The sequence below is a fragment of the Cupressus sempervirens genome, chromosome 3 (assembly GCF_028749045.1).
Source record: "Cupressus sempervirens isolate cs-2001-9-10 chromosome 3, ASM2874904v1, whole genome shotgun sequence".
NCBI classification, from domain to species: domain Eukaryota; kingdom Viridiplantae; phylum Streptophyta; class Pinopsida; order Cupressales; family Cupressaceae; genus Cupressus; species Cupressus sempervirens.
Window position 1 is genome coordinate 1118750323 of NC_143120.1, and position 7927 is coordinate 1118758249.

A 7927-nucleotide genomic window follows, 5' to 3' on the forward strand; every position below is an offset into this window, starting at 1 on the left:
CATTAAAATTTACATAATGTACACATGGGATTTCTTTAAGGCTCTTCCCAACAACCATCCACATTATGAAGCAACAAAGGAAATCATACAAGGCACCTCGAGCCTATCCATCAAGCCCAAGAGCATTGATTGACACCCACCATTCGGCCTTCCGACCCCAATCAGGTTTACTACTACTCGAACCAACCCTTATGCTACTTGCCTTCCGTGTATGTACATTTTCCCCTCCATAATGGGATGGAGAATCAGTTATAAGCTTCAAGGGAATTGTCATCATCATTAATTATGCGTACATTCCTACTTCATTATCAATGAAGCATACATGAGAAGCAATAGAATATATGCATACTTTCCTACTTATCAAGTGGAACGCAATATAACAATTCAGCAAGATCGAGATTTCATACATTGTGTCTCATACCAATCACCTTAACTTTTTATCAATCTGCTGACTAAATTTATTGGTTATGAGAGTGCGAGTTTCTTCCTTAACCGATTGCTTATTTCCCTTCTTCCATGTTTCAATGATTAATTCAGACTGATTGATTTGATAGAAGAAATGATTGCTCATCTGTTTGCTTGATTCCCACTTGATGTTTAACAGATGATTGAATGATTTCCTCTGATTTGATATATTATTGAATGATGGTTAAATAAATGGGAATTCACAGAGTGACAAGTGATGATTGAGTGAGTGCTGATTTGGTGTATTGGTAAGTGATGATAGGTAAGTCCCTTGGATGCTTGGAATGATTTCTCCTTTTTAATTTATGGGTGAAAGGGTCACCACTTTTCATTGTTGCCTTTGAGTATAATATATTATTCCCTCAAATTGATCTCCTTAGATCCTCCTCAGATGAAACCTCCTCTCCTTTATATCTTCCCATGTGAGGTTGAAGTCACGTCTTTTCATCAGGTCTGCCCCTTGGCAAGTGTCACAACCTTTAACAATTATTACCATTTGAAAGAGTCACAACCCTTCATCATTCCTGCTCTTTTGTTCTTTTAGATTTTTTAATTATTGTTTATTATTAAATCCTATTTTTAAAAAAGAAGCATTACAGTTTCACTGTTTGCAAGGAGTAAAGAAAACCATTTTTTGTGAATCACAAAACTCAACCTACGTTGCCCATGCGTCCAAAGTGTCATATTAGAGGGGTTAGAGATATCTGGTTTTCTTAATTACTGGCTATTTTAGGGGCATACTATATGAGTTGGATTCAGCTATTATCCATTTCAGTGTTTCTTATCATAATTGATCATAAAACCTGATCAGGTATGCCCCTAGAATTACCCCTACCTAGTCCAAGCTGAGCTCCAAGGGTATAAGAAAAAACCACTCTTGTTGAGTTAGCTCTGAGTTCTCCATAGTTTCATGGATGAATTGATTGCACTCCCTTGTTGACAACCCTAGCCTTGTGGATAAAATTTAGTCATTTTGAGAACTAGCAGTGTGCAACAATAATCATGAAATTCACTTTGTAGTTTGTACAGAAGAACATTAATGGCATTTTTGAACATATCCTTCTTTGTCTTGTTTATTTTCAAAAGTAATTTATATTATGTGGAAAATTTTCACTACACTTTCAAGGCTTCTAAAATTTCAGCTAATGAATGAATGAAAGATTATTAATGACGTCCACAAGGCCATCAGCCTAAGGGACCCACATAAAACTCCTAGTCAGTCTGATGAGATTTCTCCAGCCTGTCTCTTTTGTTGTGAATCTGCATAAGTAAAATGGCCCCCTTGAAGAGTCTTGGTGCTTCAAAAAGGTCTTTCATGTTGTTCACTTTTAACGTTTCTTTTTGTTGGCTGCGAATGTCTTCGTATGCTGTACAATCCTTCAAATAGTGCCAATTTGTTTCCACCACACCCTTATTGCAAAATCTACAAATTTTGTGCTCCCACTCTTTCTTAGGGACCTTCCATCTACCAGTTTCACATCTCAAACGGTGGGAACCAGATCTCAATTGAGGATTAGGATTTTTGCCTTTCCTTTGATCTCAACTCATAAATATTCTTTGTCGTCATGTTCGAATGTGGGATTAAATTTTTTGACATAATAGACTTTTTTTCTACCTAGCTGGTTTGCCCACATGACACATCTGATTTTTCCTGCCACCCATTTTTTAATTTCAGAATTGTTTTTCGGACATAGATAGTCAATGTTCCACTTATTGAACCATTTATCGTTTTGTTTCTTCCATGTCTTCTTCCGACGAGCTAGTTCTCCATCAACCACTCTACTAGGCCAGCGATGTGCATCCATTTTACTCACTTTTTTAGATAGCTCAGCAATCTAACAATTGCCAAGGCCTCCGCCAAGAACATGCCTGCCTCCACTAAAACAATCTCGTATGGGACTATGGATTTGATTTTCAGATTCGTCATAATGAAGTGTTTCTGAATTCTTTCAATTTGTCGCCATTTATGGTTTGATAGGCTAAGCATAGTTATAAACAATGAACTGAAAAGTTTACCTGGACTATGGACCATAACCCCAAAAAATGAAAGTCAAGATACCTCTACAATTCATCTTCTATCAAATTGTATAAGTTCCAATTCACATTTAGGAGAAAATGATATAGTTCCCCAACCTTCAAACAGAACCTCCCCCCTGTCAAAACATCTAATAACAACCCTGTAAAAAGATATGAGGATCTAAGGCCGTACCAAAGTTAAATGTCAAGCTTAAATTATGGGATATTGATAATAATAGTAGTAGCAAACTATGACAGGTGTTGGAGGGATCGATGTCGGATGATTATAATAAAACCAATTCATTACAGCTCAATCCAATTCGAATCCTTGCCACCGTGATAAGATAGTCTGTAGCCCCAAAGACATACCGTAATGTTCTGGTACAATGATTGATGTTGAACACTCATGCATGACCCGTCACTATAGTTTGAACAAACCTCATCACAACAAAACAACCCATATTTCTAGCAATCATGGGGAGGTTATGGTTGAATAATATTGTGGAACACAGAATCCCAAACCATGTTTAAATTTTGATTCTCTGCTTACGACAATCTATGGGGAGGTTATGGTTGAATAATATTGTGGAACACAGAATCCCAACCCATGTTTAAATTTTGATTCTCTGCTTACGACAATATTAGACATGGTGAAGATGGGATGGAATGGCTTTGGACTACATTCAACCTAAAATATTGAACCCCCCGTTCCTACCTCCCCTACACCAGAAGGTAGCTTATAACTCTAGCATAAGTATGGTGAGGTTGTGATATGACAGCTCTGGAGCGAAAAACATTTACACTCCAAAAACCCTTCACTGTACTAATTACTCTAGCGTACATGTAGTTAAGATCACGTGGCAAGGTTAAGGAGCAAAAATAATACATTACATTAAAGTGTGACCCATGTTTAGAATTGAATCCTAGCAAAAAAATAAGGCAATCAATAGCTCTATGCCACATGTGGTGACGATACAATATAGCATAAACCTTGAGTATAAATTCCCTAATTCTCTTCGCCTAATGGGTCATGACAATGTAACACGTGTTTCCAAAAACTAAGAAAATTGTTCAAGATTGTCTCCACATCCATAACCAAGCAAGATCTAACAACTAAAATACAACACACGGCAATCATGATTAAACAACCAAATTGGCATGCCAATTCGTGACAATGTATCTGAATATCCGATGCAATCATACAAACGTATAATCTCAGTGAACATCAAGCAAACCTCTTCAGAAAATAGAGTACATTAGTTTTCGCAAGTGCCCAAAGACATCCAGAACTGTAGAAAAGAACTTACGGAAAATCTTCAAATCGAAGTTGGTTAGCTGATTTGCAGATCAATTTGTTGGTTGAAATAAAGCCCTAATTGAAAGAAATCCACAACAATCAATAGAGAGAATAAACCCGAGCAATTCAACAGATTTAGAGTTATTGGAATGGATCGCTCCAAAACATTTGGGGCCAATTTTCCGAGTTTGAAGGGGAGTTTTGTGATTCATACCAAGACGGAATACATCTTTGCAACAAATTATTACGTTGCTTTTTATTTTTCTTTCTTGACCATTTCTATATAGTTTCTCCACTCGGATATTTTATTTTATGTTAAGCAATGCGTTTAGTACCTGTCTACAGTAGTTTAGTGTTGATTTGTGTTGCCTGTAGTAATTTTGAGTTTTGTTGAGTTTAATAAAAAGAAGTAAATATTTATTTATAGTGTTGTTTAACAATTAAAATAAATGTTATCTATTTTTATTCTTTTTTTAAAATGTTTTTAGAATTTTTCATTATCTTGAAGGTACCAAATATTGAGGATAGATTTGTTTTACGAACATGCTCGATACTATATTTCTTCCAAATTATTAAAAAAATAACAAAAATTAAAACTATATGCTTACAAAAAAAATGCTGAAAAATAAAATGTTAAAAATGTGAACAAAAAGTCTACAGTTACAATTTTCTTTTAAAACTTTATAGTTTCAAAAAGTAATTGAATAATAAACTATTTTGATTGGACAAACATATCAAGAAGATGCGTAGCAAAAACAACCAATCAAAGTATCAATAAATATATTGTGCTGAATTATTTTCATGCAATAAATATAAAAACTTTATAGCTCAAAAAAATTTGAATAATAAATTGTTCTAATTGGACAAACAAATTAAAAAGTTGAAGTGCATTGAATGCTATAGTTTCGTGTCCTAATAATTATTGGCGCTTGAGGGTGTGTTTTTTTATTAGGGGAGGGGATGGGAGTGAGAACAAGTGCAGCCTAGTTTTGGGGGTTCATGTGGTGTGGAGTGCTACATGGATACGTAAAATGAATTTCTAAGTATTGTGTGGATTAATAAAAAAAATATTTTTTATTTTATTTACAAGTATGTTAATCACATGTATAATATGTATATGACTAAGGTGTTGTTTTTTTGTTTTTTTGGTACATTAATCTTAAAACTTATATTGGCCCACACTCATAACTTGTGTGGTGTACTATCTAAAATAAACGTGTGGTTGTGTGGCATTCTATCATGTGGCTACCCTTTAATCAACTTGTGCTCATTTATTGATCAATGACACTATGTACTATTACTTTAAGTGGCAATAATTGCACGTACCTTCTCCTTACTTTTGTTGCATTGCTTGCAATTTTTGAGAACAAAAATATTCTATGCTCCTTACTCATCATTTGAGCCAACTTTCGTTCATTCTCTCATTTGTTTTCTTAAGTCTTCAAATCATTTCACACCAGAATATGTTCACTCGAGGTCTTTCCAAGTTAAGGTGTTAATCCAAAACATGCTCACCACAATAACTAGTCTCTAAACAAATTTGTTAATGGTTGCATTCTTCTTGTTTTGTGATATTGCACCATGCAAATCCTTCATGGATATACACCATTGTTTTACATTTAGTAATTTTTTCTCTGTAATATTCAATTAAAACTTGATGGCATAGCTCCTTTTTTCATCATGTAGGTATTGACTAGAGGTTTTGAAGGTGACTCTATGTTAGCATGAATGTTGATGATACTACATTGGGGGAGTATCCTGAGCATTGAAGGGTATTGATATGTTGCATTCATGACTGTGTTTGTCATTAATGTCAACATAGCATTGTTTATGTAAAGACTAACAAAGTAGCAGATAGAGATCTTGATGGTACAGACAATGGTTTGATTGTCTGGTCATGCGCATTTATGGGCATGTACAACACAATGTCCTAATGACGTGGTTAAGTGCGCAAAGTCTAATTCGATGGCATACATAAGTTGTACCTATTTTATAGAGAGTAGTTTAGAGACAAAGTATTGGGAAAGTAGTTCCTAATGATTATTGTCTATCTTACATCTAAGATGCAATGAAGTGATGCAGGGTCAAGCAGTGACAGAGGATAGTTGGATGATGATGTCAACGAGTGCACAAGTCCTAGTATCACAATATGAAGTTTTGTATAGATTGTGAGCCAACAGTGCTATTGGAATTGTAATTAATTAATTATCTTGTTATAATTAATTGGAAAAGTCTCAAGGCCAACTCAAGGAATTATTGTGGAGATATGGTATAAAGGAAAGATGTTTTCCTTGATTGTAATGAGTATGGAAGTATTGTGATTGTTGTTCAAGTGCGAATTATGAAAAGAAGTAGAGTGCTTATTGAATGCGTGTAAGCGGTCCAAGTGATTATTGGATGCGCAATTAGAGATCTAGTTACAAGATTCGAAAGAACAAAAGTTCAGTTGACAGGAAAGAGACAGAGGAAAGAAGTACAATTCAGTTCTATTATTCTGCAAGGAATAATACATAGATCATTTGGATAGTGGGTTCATTGGTCTTGCCCTCAAAGTTGTTTGCGCAGTGGGTCCAGCTAGCTTCCAAAACTCCTAACAAGTTTGGAATCTCCTAACAAGGATTCAAAGTCTCCTATGTTAGTTTAAAGAATCATTTTGACAACTAAGTGTCAATACACTTAACCATTTTTCCACTAAACAATGCCAAACAAAGAGTAGGTGCCAAGTAATATGAAGTGTCGAGCTATATCAAGTGTCGAGCAGTAACAGTAGGTGTCGAGTGTTAACAAGTGCCGAGTAACAGTAGGTGTCGAGTGTTAACAAGTGTCGAGTAACAGTAGGTGCCGAGTGTTAACAAGTGCCGAGTAACAGTAGGTGCCGAGTGATACAATTTTGTTTAGGTGCTGACCTATCCAGGAAACAGCATGTGCCGAGCATCAGCAATGCTTCAGGAGCCGAGTAACTCAGGATATCAACATAAGAGTTTTTGATTGCACAAACTATGATGTAAACTATTTTTGTAGCCGACATAAGATAAATCTCGAAAGATATAGAGATAAGAACGAATCTTTTACATTTCCTATGCAATTTGCATGCAGCCAATTGGAAAACTTGGAAATGCATGCAACCAATCAGCAAAAGACAAGTATTGAGCGGGAAATTGAGATTCAATGTGGATCGTAGATCCATATCTAACCCTAAGTCTTCGAAGTCTTTTTAAGGAAGACGAAAGGTTCATTAAAAAAATGAGAGGAGACTTAGAAAGTAAGAGCAGCAATTCATTAATCAGTTGATCAGAGCAAAGCAAGGTAGACAAACAGAAATCAGATCTCAGAGGATCGAAATCAGAGAAAGAGCCAGAACAAGTTCTTGCATTCAGTAATCAAGGATTGCAAACAATCAGGTTTATAATACCTAATACTCTCTTACCATTGTATTAGAAAGAAAATCCTATGTAGATAGGTTGGCTTAACAGCTATTTGTAGATCCTTATCAAAAGGTGATTAAATCCTTTAACAGGGTAACACTTCATGTTAAGTGTTTGAAATCCTTTAACCAGGTCACTATTGACATAGTGTAAAGCCTTTAACAGGGCAAACCATCAGAAGTGGTTGAACAATATTGCTGTAGTAATTTTTGTGGGTATCATCCCCACTCCAATTTTACCTTCTTATTCCTAGAGGATTTCTGGGTTACCAAATTCTAGTGTTATGTGTTGTTGATGCATGTGTTTAGTTTCATGTTTACTTGATGTATTTACATGTATGCAATTTACTTTCACCTAAAAGTTTTATTGGCTAAAGTGTGATACTTCTGATTCAAACCCCCACACCACCGCCCACCCCCCCTCATAAGTACTCTTTCCATATTTGAATATTCCAACAGTTGGTATCAGAGAGAATCCAGGTTCTCACAAGGAAAAGCCTAACAGCTTGGAGGAAAAGATCTAAAGATGGAAGCTTTCAAACTTGGAAAGATCATTGAAAATCGGGTGATAGATGTGCAACTTGCTCTGCATAGCTTGGAGGAATTTAGAAACAAGTTGAGAAATTCATTAAAAAAAATGAAGGATCTAGGCATTACCGAAAATGAGATAAACTACAAGGAGATTGATACCACCAACATATTTTCCAACGGAGACACTAAAGAGT

General features: G+C 35.4%; 1 protein-coding gene across 2 annotated transcripts in view; it reads right to left on the bottom strand.

Moving 5' to 3' along the window:
• Positions 1-4080, bottom strand: part of LOC149570722 (uncharacterized) — a 102599-nt gene extending 98519 nt beyond the window's left edge. The window contains exon 1 of one of the 2 annotated variants that reach the window (XM_089823255.1): positions 3789-4080. The gene's annotated coding sequence lies outside the window, so the exon portion shown is untranslated. The remainder of the gene's footprint in view (positions 1-3788) is intronic. The other variant, XM_089823256.1, reaches the window with a different exon arrangement.
• Between the last annotated feature and the right edge of the window lie 3847 nt (positions 4081-7927).